The sequence below is a fragment of the Psammomys obesus genome, unplaced genomic scaffold (assembly GCF_907164565.1).
Source record: "Psammomys obesus unplaced genomic scaffold, mPsaObe1.curated_primary_1811, whole genome shotgun sequence".
NCBI lineage: Eukaryota > Metazoa > Chordata > Mammalia > Rodentia > Muridae > Psammomys > Psammomys obesus.
The window spans coordinates 18,177,112-18,189,447 of NW_026596039.1; the positions used below are offsets into that span (position 1 = coordinate 18,177,112).

The 12,336-nt window shown below is 53.4% G+C and overlaps 1 protein-coding gene across 7 annotated transcripts in view; it reads right to left on the reverse strand.

Annotated features, from left to right (window-relative positions):
* Positions 1–12,336, reverse strand: part of Lingo1 (leucine rich repeat and Ig domain containing 1) — a 175,266-nt gene that overhangs the window by 98,156 nt on the left and 64,774 nt on the right. For all 7 annotated transcript variants that reach the window (XM_055622313.1, XM_055622310.1, XM_055622311.1 and 4 more), the window contains exon 2: positions 5,590–5,634. The gene's annotated coding sequence lies outside the window, so the exon portion shown is untranslated. The remainder of the gene's footprint in view (positions 1–5,589; positions 5,635–12,336) is intronic.

A 12,336-nucleotide genomic window follows, 5' to 3' on the forward strand; every position in this document is an offset into this window, starting at 1 on the left:
ATAGATAGATAGATAGATAGATAGATAGATAGATAGATAGATAGATAAGGGCACCAAAGCACTCAGGGCTCTGCACAGCGTCTGCTGGCTCATGCCACAAAATGTGGAAAGGTTGAGGCAGTAGTGAGAGGGAACTGAGCCTTCAGAGGGAGGTGAACCTGAGCCTCTTCAACCAACCATGGAGAGCATGAAGGCACGTTTGGGAGAGAGTGCTAAGGGCATGGCCAAGCGACTACGTGAGGCTGTTAGGGGCAGAGGAGACCTGCTCCTGGAGACGATGAGGCCCGTGACAGGGATGTTTCCAGGGAGGTGCTTCAGCCATCCCAGCCCTGCACCACACCTGGACTCTTCTCCCCTCATACCAGCAAGAACCTGATGAACCCAGTCATGTCTCCAGGGACCCAGGTATGGCTCAGCCTGCCACTCCAGAAGGTACAAGCCATGAGCCTCGGCAGTATCCACGTACAATTCAAAAGCTGTGGGGCTGTTTTAAGAATGCTGCAGACAGCCTAGGGACCCAGGCAGAGATCTGTCACAAGGGTAAAGCCGCCAGAGAGCTCCAATTCAGGTAATGCTTACAGAAGAGGCAGTGTGGCAAATTCCAAGCCCCTAGGACCAAAGGACCATTACTGCGCACCAGCCCAGCCTGGAGAAGCCACAGACATGAGACACCAACCTGGATAGCAAAGCTATCCAGACAGGGCTGCTGAGGCCTTGAGGACACAAACCCTGCACTGGAATGGCCAGGAAACGGCAAGTGACATTAAAGTCCATCATTACTGTCCATCTTGGAACTGGAATGGTGAGTTCCGAGTGGCCTTTGGACTTGCTTGGGACCAGTTGCTTTTACATGCTCACTTGGTGATATAATGTCCATTAGAGGCTTGGGCCTCACTGCGCTTTGCAAACAGGTCACTTGTTTGATCTTCTGGGCTCAGGGATGGAAGATGCTGCCTTAGGATGGGCTGTTTCCTGGGACTTGTCCATATATGACTCAAGGGACACTCTGGGCTTTGCCCTTTGGAGCTGATACGGGAAAAAGTCAGGGCTTGGGGATGGGGAAAATGTACTGCGCATATAAGAAAAACATGGATTTGATGAGCAGAAGGGAATGCTGTGACTTGGATAGGTCCCCGCAGTTCCCAGGTTGGCAATGATCCCCATCTCCAAAGTGTGGAGTAGGAGCCTTTCAGGGGTGCCGCAGCCATGAGCACACGTGCCTTTCTGGATTGCTCCGTCGGTGACACAGCAGAAGAGCCTAGCTTGGGTGTGTGTGTTGTTTCTATGCTGGAAATTAAATCCAGATGCTAGATAAGTAATCTAGCCCCGAACTGTATTCCAGGCTCCACGCTCCTTCATTTTTTACATCCTAGCCTCCTGAACTGTAGAAAATAGATTTTTTTTTTTTTTTTTTTTTTTGTGCTGGGAATTAACCTCGGGCTCTCATAGATGATAAACAAGCACTCACCTACTGATCTATATCCACAGTCCTTCAGTCTTTTTAATATTATTTATTTTGAGACCATAAGTAGTCCGGGCTGACCTGTACTCCTCAGAATCTCAACCAATGATCCTCCTGCCTCAGCCCCTAAGCAGGCCTAACTACGGTTCTTTCTTGATAGGTAAACAACCTAGTCTCTGACTGGGGCCATGCCTCCACAGGTAAGGCGCTTGCTGTGCCAACCTACGAGAAAGCCAGATGTAATGTTTTATAACAGGGGAAGGAGGTGGCTAGGTGGAGCCTGAGGACTAGTCAGCCCAGTCAAAGTAGCTCTAGTTCAGTGAGAAGCCTGCCTCAGAGAGAGAGAGGGACAGAGAGCCAGAGAAAGAGACAGAGACACGCACAGAGAGAGATCAAGGACTACGCTTAGCATTGACCTCTGGCCTAGTGTGTGTGTGCGTGTAGAGTGCCACAGGCCAGGCTTTTAGCCGCTGCTCACTTTGCCTTGGTGGTTTGGACAGCAGAAAGGAGACAATGCCCTTGCGTCTCTCCCTGAAAGGCCCCCGTTTACACAGGCTTGGGTAGAATGTGACACATAGACTCAACTTGTAGCAGTGGAAGAACTGGCCAGACGGTCACCAGATGTTCTGAAGCAGCAGATCAAGACGATAGATGACATATTTATTTCCAAAAAGCCTGAGTCCCCTCCTGGCCTCAGCTTCCACATCTGTAAAATGGGTCTGAAAGGGCCTGTGACAGGGTGAGCTACCGTAATGGGTGTCCAGGGCCTCTCTGGAGCTTGGCCACAGCAAAGATGGAAATGCTGGCTGGGGTGAGGTCCTCACCTGTCAGAGATCAAGGGACTGTTCAGAGGTCAAAACCAGACCTGGCCAGCAGTGGCCCCTTCCCCACTCAGGTCGGCTGTGTGACCTGAGTCACTCCTCTGGCCTCATTTTCCTGTGTTTCAGAATGCAGGAGACGGAGAATGATGCTTGCCATACTTGACACACACTGCCGTTATCACTAATCCTAAAGTACATTCGTGCCTCTCCAGGGCACCTCCTGCTCCTGGGAGATAGATGATAGGAGCCTGGGCAGAGTGAGGAGGCAGGGACAGAGAGAGCACACAGCACACACCCAGGTACCATGCTCGACTGTGGAAGCTCTCCAGAGCTCACACTGCAGAAGACAGAAGAAAGTGGCCTGCTGTCCAGTGTTTCCTGCAGGGGAGGAGCAGCATTCCCTCACACATGCAGGTCCATCCCACCCTTGCAGATCCATGTCTGAGACAGCTAGAGCCAGACATGAAAACTGTATTTGTGCCTGGGGCCCTGAAGCATAGGATGGCTCTTTGACCCTGAGGTCAGCACTTTCCCCATATGAACGCCCCTCCCCCCACACACTGTGCATGTGAAAACCCCTACCACATGAAAAACAGATGATCCCAGCTCCTTTTTCTCCCTTCTCCGTGGGCCAGGCCTCTCCGCCGCACCCCAGTGTCCCCAGGAATGCCTCTCTGTGCCCAGGAAAAGGAGTCCATTCATCTTTTGCACCACCTCTACCTTGTTGGTCTAGGACATGTGTCTCTGAGAAAAGGACAAGTGCTGTCCAACCTCACAGCATGTCCCTCTTGCTCGGCGGTGCTCGGGAAGCTTCCCAGCACCTGACACCAAGAGGAAGACAGAGAGGTGAGCATCACCTTCCCCACCCAAACCATGGAACCCAGTGTGACGACCACACAGCTCTCAGCCCTTCCTGAACCGGCCCTGATGCACAGACATGCTGGGAAACACACCCAAGGTCACTCGGTGTCCAAGTGATGGTACGAAGCCGGGTAGTCAGGCCCAGAGCCTGAGCACTTTGCCCCTGGGCTGGGTAGCTCAGATGCCCCTCCACCCCCTGCACCTTGGAAAAGCCCAGCACTGGAGGCCATGCAGGAAAGGACAACAGGGTCTCCCTGCTGGGATGGGGGAATTGAGGTGGAAACCAAAAAAAGAAAGCAGCATTTGAAGCAGACGCAGAATAAGCTTTTTAAGCTAAAAATGTAGCACATTGGCCCGACAACTCCTCCACTGCTCTGTTCCTGTTCAAGCGGGAACGCGACTCTGCCTCAGGTCAGCAGCTCAGGCCCACACCGAATCGAACCAGGAGAGCCATGCAGCAAGAATGCAGTCAAGGGTGCCGGCAACCCCACCTGCCAAACGCCCTTTTACTAAGCCTCCTGGGCTCAGGTGCTATCAAACTTCCTTTGTCAAAACCCTCACACACTGGTCCCCCTCACACAGGTGTCAGCCTATGGAACCTGTATGGCTTTGCCCAAGGCAACTGTCCAAGGTTGGCACAACTCATGTCCAGCCTTGACTGCAGAGGAAGCCATGCAGCCCGCCCCGCCCTTCCCCTCTTGCCCTAACTGATCTTAAAGCAACCATTCCTGGGTTTTCCTAGCACGTCTTCCCAGGCTTCCCTCAGCTTCCCTCACGCACACGCTCGCTTGGGCACTGTCCAACAGGCAGCCGGCTCTATCTCTGAGGTCCTGCCGGGGCCGGTGCACTAATTGCTCGGCAGCCTACCCGGCGACGCTGACAGCCCTGTGGACCTGGAGCTGCCGCCTCGCTGCTCCCTCTCCCCACACAATGCCTATGCTTCTGAATCCCACACGCGTGGGCTCCCCAAGTCACCGATCCGCCCATGTCCAGCCCTCCCCATAAACAGCGGCCCCGACAGCCCCACCTGGGAATAAGTGTCATTGAGCTCGCCCAGCTAAGCAGGGCTAGGGCTGTTCAGCCGCCCTAGGAAGGGCCACCCAGGGTGGAGACTGCAAGGCGGCCTGTCAGAGGCTGCACACTACAGCAGGAGGGCTGGCAGGGTCCCAGTGCAGAGAGACAAGCAGATCACATCATGAAGGACAGAGGCGCCCTGCTGGTTGTGGCCTCCCAGGTCCACTTCCTTTAGGATCTGACAACCCCAATTCCTACAACACCCATGGCTCCAAGCCAGGGGCAAACCGGGGTCTAGGAGTGGGGACCCAGGCCCCAGCCTACCCCAGCACTGGTTCCATCCCGACCCAGCCAGCTTTGGCTCCCGCACCTCTAAGAAAGGAACAAACTGCTCCTTCCCAAGACTGTTGTTGCTAAGACAAATGAACTAATTAAAGTCTGGAAAGGTTTCTTGAAGACTTAAAAAGAGGTGATTGAGCATGCAAATTAGTAACAATTACTGCCCCTCCTCCAGGCAGGCAGCCTGGATCCCTCCACAGAGAGAACCTCAGCTCTGAAGTGATAGCCTTGGCAGAGGGCTCAGCTATGGAAGACTGTGCTTTCCCTGACTCTCCCGTCCTCCCTCTCTTCTCATACCTCTGTTGCTTAGCAGCTGGTGTGTGTGGTGTGTGTGTGCTTTACCGTTTATTGAGCACCAACTGTGTGCATGGTCTTCTCTACACAGAGTAGCATCCAGGAGGATTGATTTTCAGAAGCCCCCCTTTGACCCACCGGAAAATGGAGGAAAGGGGTGTCACACAGAGAGGAGAGAAATCTGACCCTCAGTCCATGACCTTAGTCACCACTGCCAGGAAAAAGCACAGGGCACCAACACCAGACTCCATAGCCTCTTCTGCTGGCTTACCTTGTGGAGATGAGGCTGACCCAGCAGACAAACTTGGGCCCCGATGAGAAATTAAACCCAAAGTCTGCAGGAGTGTTCTGGGGCTCAGGACAGGAACTCAGCTAAGTGTCTGCCCTGAGCCTGTTTCTTTGCCTCGCCCCAGGCCAGCGGTGCTCGTGGGAGAGAGAGTGGGATCCTCATAGTGCTGATCTCAGCACAAGCCCCCTACAAAGCCAGTGTCCAACCCACCAAACAACCCCCAGCCTCAACTTCCTCACGTAGGGGATCACAGTTCTGCTTTCTCTATAACTGGGAGATGTCGGTGCTATATGGTGCCCTGACTGCTCCACAGGGCTCTGAGTTCCCGTGACCTTGGCCCCAGTAGATTTTTGAGCCACCTTCCCACCTGAAAGCTGATCCCCAAACCTTGCCCTCTTCTTCATTCAATAACTCAGCAGTCCCCCCACCCCCACCACCATGGCTTCGGAAGCAAAGGCAGCCTTCAGAGGATGGAAGAGGAAGAAAGACAATGGCAGGCTGATGCTCACCTCTCTGAGGCCTCACTCCAGAATCCCAGCTCCTCAGTAGGACTCCTGCAGAGAAACAGCAGGGAAATGGTGAGCAGACACTCAGACCTGCCCTGTAGTCAGCCCGCCCAAGCTCTGTTTAGCCCGGACTTCCCGGGCCCCGGGGCAGAAGAGGCTGCCCCGAAGATGCCAGGTCCATTTCACAGAGTAAAGCCAGCATCAGGTCGGAGCTGCTGCTGACTGGGATTTAGGGCTTGCTCAGGCCAGTCCAGGCTCTACGTGCCCTGACATATGTGAACTAGACCAGGAGAGTAGCTCAGGCCCCACCCTACCCCACCACCCCACTTTCCCACCCTGACTACCCACAGCAGAAAGAACGGTTTTCTGGTGACCGGGCACAGAGGGCTGAGCTTCACATTCCCTTTCAAGGCCAGATGTGCACCATGATCCAAAGGGGCCCAGGAGAGCTGGCAAAAATGGAGTGCTAAGGCCCACATATGCCTGGCATCATGACCCAGCCCAATTCAGCTATGTCACTGGCTCACCCTGTGACTCTGGACTGGCCTTTTATCCATCAGTGCCAGCAGGTACCAGCAGGTACACCCATCACCAGAGGGCTCTGAGCAGGTACCAGCAGGTACTCATCACCAGGGAGCTCTGAGCAAACAGCTTGCTGTCACCCTCTGAGTTTCTGAGCAACAGGTCCTGAGAATCTGCATTTCAAGCAGGATTTCCTGGGTGCTGGTAGTGCTTTGGAGGGTCCTATTTTAAAAACTTTTGGTTCTGAACATGTATCTAGCCTACAAAGTATGTATCCTGGATTTAAGAAATTGGCAGGCTGAGGTCACACACACACACACACACACACACACGCACAAACACACACACAACATCTAACTCAAAGCAGCCATGGAGGTGGGGGTGGGGAGGCTTTCCAAACACAGATTTGACAGTAGAGGGCTCTGGGCTGGTGCGGTCCTAGCAGACTTCCAGGAGGAGGTGAAATATGTAAATTTCTAAGCACAGGTGGTGCACACCTTTAACCCCAGCACTCAGGAGGCAGAGGCAGGTGGATCCCTGAATTCAGGGCCAGCCTGGTCTACAGAGTGAGTTCCAGGACAGCCAGGGCTACACAGAGCAACCCTGTCTCCTAAATCAACAAAAAGTATTCTGAATTTCCATTATTACAGAATATTGTTTTATTATTCAAGTACAAGAGACAAACTTGTGTTCCAGGCCGCTCCTCAGGGGTGCTGAGGCCCTCTGGCGGACACGCGCACCTGTAGAAGGGTGCATACACAGGTTCTACACTTGGGTGCACCAGCTCCAGTGTTCTTCCACAAGCTATAGACCTTTCCATGTCCTCACAAAGCACCAACTGTTGCTTGTACCCACGGAGCACCTGCGTGCGCACCAGACAGCAGGCTGACTGCACCACGTGTCCACCCTGCTGGCCCTTACAGCATGTTTTTGACATGGTGCCTGTCGGACCATCATCCTCTAGAGCAGTGGTTCTCGACCTGTGCATCAAGACCCTGTGGGGTCACATACCAGACAAGCTGAGTATCTGATATTTACATCACGATTTGTAACAGTAGCAAAATTACAGTCACGAAGTAGCAACAAGCATAATTTTATGATTGAGGGTCATCACAGCATGAGTAACTGTGTTAAGGGTTGTAGCAGCATTAGGGAGGCTGAGAGCCGCTGGAGGATACAGAGAATGGTGGTCAGTGAGCTGCCGGAGTTCTCTTAGAGAGTAAGCAGAGCCTGGAGCCTGGGAATCCCTCCCGAGCTACACTGTGCTCCTCCACAAGGGGGCGCACCCTCTCCAGGTGAAAAGGAACTCCAATGATGTATGCTTGGAGGGTTCCAACTTTTTTTTTTTATATTACTTACTGGGTGGCGGGTTCCTGGGGGAACCCTGCTTCCTGTGTAGATATGTAAGCATTTTTCTGGGCACATTCCCAAAGGATAGGTAAAAGGGTATACACACTCCAGATTTTTCTACTTGTTGCCAAAACACCCTCCCAAAACTTATTTTGGCTGGTACATTGTTATCTAGTTCTCCATGACAGCTTTTATTTAAGATTAGGTCCAGCCTGGTGCATGCCTTTAATTCCAGCACTTGGAAGGCAGAGGCAGGCAGATCTCTGAGTTCGATGCCAGCCTGGTCTATGAAGTGAGTTCCAGAATAGCCAGAACTACACAGTGACACTCATTCGCTGAGATCCAGGGACATCTGAGATGGTATCTCCATTCTGCAGGGGGAAAACAAACCTAAGAAGCAGAGATTAAGTTACTGTACAAGGTCCAATCTGCTACAGTATCATGACAGGAAGCGTTGGATGGAAGGAAGAAGGGGGTAGGGGAAGACTTGGCTCTGGGCTCTTCCGGTCTTTAGCACAGTTCTGGCTAGTGTCTCGCAGCGCTCTCTGGAGCTAGGCTACGGTCCCTTCCACTCCACAGAACAAGTCAAGCCACCCAGAAAGCTGTTTGGCCAGACTAATGGTCAATGTTTTGGATGCCCTGGTCCCCAAGATCTGGACAGTATCTGCAGTTCTGATGGCTTCTTTCACTCGGACATACTCATCTGGGGTCTCCCAGTACTAGCCTCCTCTACTCACTCTCACTCCAAGCATCAGAGGCCACAATGGTCACAGGCCCTCCTCCCTCTCCTGACCACTCACTCCTTGGCTGGTTTAACAGGTTTGGGCTTTCTGCACAGCTCTGCCTCCAGCTCCCTCATGCTAGCCTCAGTCTCCTGAGCACAGCTCCAAAGGTAGGAGGCAATTTGTCATCTCCACTTACTCTCCTAACGGCCCTGTCCAACATAGAACATTTCATTTTTAACCCAAAATTACATCTCCCTCTACCTTGACTCTTCTTTATCCCAAACACCCTCACTCAAGCCATCATCAGCCACTGTCATATTTTACTCCCTCACACCCATCCAGACCCTGACTACTCAGCTCCCTCTGCCCCATTGTGCCCTTCTCCTGCTGGAACTGGGCACCTCATGTGGACAACTCAAACCAGCCCAGGACAGCCAGGACATGCCATGGCTGCACCAGCAACCCCTCCTAAAGCCTCCCGGGCCTGGCCCGCTCTCAGAAGCCCCTTCCCACCACCATGGCCTCTGGCCTTCCTCAACTGGGACAGCAGCCTCAGGCTGCAGACACCTCGGTCCTGATGCAAAGTCCCCCCCTCAGATGAAGACTTCTTCCTCCCCTCAGCCCCTGAGTAAAATGGCTGAACACACCAACCACTCACTTTCACAGATAGCATTTATCCCACTGACCTGGACCTGCTTGTGTGTGTGGTGCCCCTGTTCCTTGTCCATCTCCCTCTCAACACAGACAGCAGACACCGTGTTTGCCTCTGAACTTCTGTGTGTACTGTGTGCTGCCAAGTGAATGCTCAGGAACTATTCATTGAATGAATGAATGAATGAATGAATGAATGAATGAGCAGGTGAAAAATAAATAAGTGGAGCCTGCTCTCTGTGATTACTCTCTGAAGAAGAAGTCTCCCTTAGGAAGTAGGAAGGAGTCAGAGGGCACCCCCATGGGGCAGGATACTGAGCACAGACTGGTCTGTGGCATAGGCTGAGCAGTGGATGCTGACGGGTAACTAGCGGGGCTTGCAGCTTCCCTGGGATGCCACACTCAGCAACCCCAACCGAGGGGCATGTGGGGCTTTCACACCTGCCAACCCGCCCCACTCAGGAGGGAGCCTTGGGGCAGCCGGCAGCTGAGAGAGGTTGGCAGGAGGCCAGCATGCCTGCCAACAGCTGGCGCTGCTGCCAGGCAGCCGGGTAATCGTGTTAGCCAGCGGAAATTGGTCCAGGGAGTTTTTTTTTCCTTCACCTCCCATTTTCTTTCTCTTCCCTTCCCCCTTGGAGCTGCAAGCCTCGGAAGATTGATCTTCGCCTGAAACGGAGGAGATAACTCGATATAATGAACTCCACTGTCCCTCTTGCTGTTCGGAGCCTTTAAAAAATTTAACAGGGCTGGGGACAAAGGGGGGAAAGCTGTCCTCAGGGGCGCTCTGAAAGCCCCCATCCCTACTCTTGGGCCCTCCCCCAACTTGGCTTCTGCCTCCTTTCCCTCCCTGCTCCCATGGGACGCCTTCATGGAACAAGGTTAAAAATATCCCCTTTCTCTTGCTTGTTTGGAACATAATTTTGGTGAGGTCAGGACTGGGACCACCAATGGCCCTTCTTCGCACAGCCTCCAGCCTAATGGCTGGCTTCACTCCCCAGAGTCACCAGCCTGCCTGGGGGGGTGACAAGTTGACTCAGCCATTGCTCTTCGGCAGGCCAACCGCCCACTGAGGCACTGGCGGCTGCGTGGCTTTTGTTCTTGCAAACAGCTCTTCAAAGAGCTGCCTAACGACACAAAGGAGCCCAGCTCGCTGGACCCCAGCGCTGCCCTGCCGCTGTGCACACCTCACTGGGCTCCCCTCAGCCCTCAGCCCCTCCTCTTCCTGTTTGGCAGCTCCTCAGCTGGTGTCCTTCTCTATTCATGTAGCTGTTTAGAAAGTACCTGCCCTGTGCCAAGTACTGGGCTGGGAGCTGAGACCCCCACGCCCTGAGATTCCTGACCTGAAGAACCTCACAAAGCCTGGTGACTGGGGCAACCATCGACCAGTGACCACACAGGTAGAACATGCATTGGGAAGAGCTTTATAGGAAAGGCCAGGGACCCTTCATGTAAGACAGTGATCAAGGAAGGCCTCCCGGAGGAAGTGTCCTTGTAGTGAGAGCCAAAGGACAATGAGACCACCAGATTAGGGAGGAGCAGAGAGTGCTCTGGGGACCATGCAACTCAATAGGGGCCTCACCAATGTCCTCAGCTATCAGAAAGAGTCAGACCCACAGTTCACTTAGACCCAAAGCCTCACCGCACATGCTCTCTGCGTGCCAGGCCCGGCGCACCTTTCAAGATACAGCTCAATGCATCTTGGTAGCCCTTAGCTCAATGGGTGTCTGGAAACTTCTCTGGTTTTTCAACTCTCTGCTCTTGGACTCTGAGGACCAGCTTGATCTCTGGCACCCTCATATCTAGAATACAGGAGAGACAAAAGTCTGTGGGCCCAGGAAAAGCCCCACCTCCCCTTCGCAGATGTTCTCTGCAACCCCGCCAGCAGCAGGTCTGGTCACCCAGGAAGGTCTGTGGCCCATGCTCTCCCCAGAGCGGAAGAAACCGAACAGTCTGACCTTGCGGTTCTGCAGGCAAGTACCTTCCCACCTCAGCTTCCCTGTGCAGCTCCCAGGGACTACAGGCATCAGGGAGACCCGGAGGTACAAGAGGTCAGTGCAGACCAGCCCTGCCCTGCTTCTGGAAGTAGCTCGGGCCTCCATGCAGAACTGGAAACTTACAGGACCTCAGCAGGAGCAGAGACCGAGTGGGGGGGCCTGAAGGAGCCTTGGGTTCAGAGGAAGAAAGGGGGCTGGTGAGGCAGAGGCAGAGAGAAGTTTGGGCCCTAGATCAGGCCAAAGATGCGGGGGCACAGGAGTGACTGAATGACTGGTCCAAAAAGAGATCTGCCCCGGGGAAGCTACCTTCCATGCCAGCTTGGAGCAGGCCAAAGGTGCTGCCAAGTGTGAGGGGGCTGGGCATACTTTCAGAAGTCTCTCAGTTAGAAGAATGCTATTCTCTCTCTCTCTCTCTCTCTCTCTCTCTCTCTCTCTCTCCTCTGCAGCCAATATGCAGAGCAGAAACAACAACTCTTACAGAGAATGCTGTCAGGGACCACCTGCTTTCCAGGAATCTCTCTGAGATGGGTGCTTGCATCTCCCTTTACAGAGGGGGAAACTGAGACTTGAATCAGAACAGCTCTCCTAAGATCATGTTAATTCATGGTGGAGACAGAATAAAACCCAGGCCTGTGTGAATGCAAAGCTGCTAACCACTGTCACCAAACAGGTCATAGAAACAACACAGCTCCCAGACAGAAAACCTGCAAATTCCAAACTTGTATTCAGCTCACGAGATATGATGAGGTCACAACATAGTCTGGAAAACTAATTCTAAGGATGGCATGCCATTTTAGGAATTAGGGACTTGAAGGTTTACCTTTGGCAGACTGGAGCAAAGCTGGCTACCAAAAGAGTGAGGAACTGCCTTGGTGCTAAGTGTGGCCAGCCCTGGCAGTCCCCACATAAGGAGTCCCTAGCTGCCAGCTCATCCCACGAACCCCAGAGGTTCACAAAAGAACCTAGGGCATGAAAAGGGACTAGGGGACGCCCTTCAAAGGTACATGAATAGGGCCTCCTTTGCCCTTTGGAAAGAAGCAGATAGGAAGGTAGAAGAGATGAATGAGTACTTAAGTTGGCCAGAGGGAGCATCATGGAGTTTGCGGCCTCAGCTGCCTGTACCAAAGGGGCTCCTGAAGAAGAATCAGGGTTCTCCTTCTTCTCTAGGCTCCTCCCCTCTCTTGTCCTCCCCTCCCTCTCCATCCATCACCAGCTCACCTTTGGCACATTTGCCCACCTGTACCAGGAACCAGCGTGCAGAGTCCCTTAGGGGCTGGATAGAGGGGGCAGAGGGTACCACCAGCTCCTGTGGAAAGCAGGTGTGTAACTCTCACCCCCAGGAGATACAGAAGGACAGGAAGAGGGGCAGACTTGGGAACAAGGAGAATCAGTGCTCACTCAGCATTCCCAGCCTGTGGTCCCTAGTCTGTGCCTTGTACCCTGTGCCTTTCCAAAGGGATGAGCAGGGTCCAAAGAGCTCGGGCCAAGGCTCCTAGAGAGCCCACCTG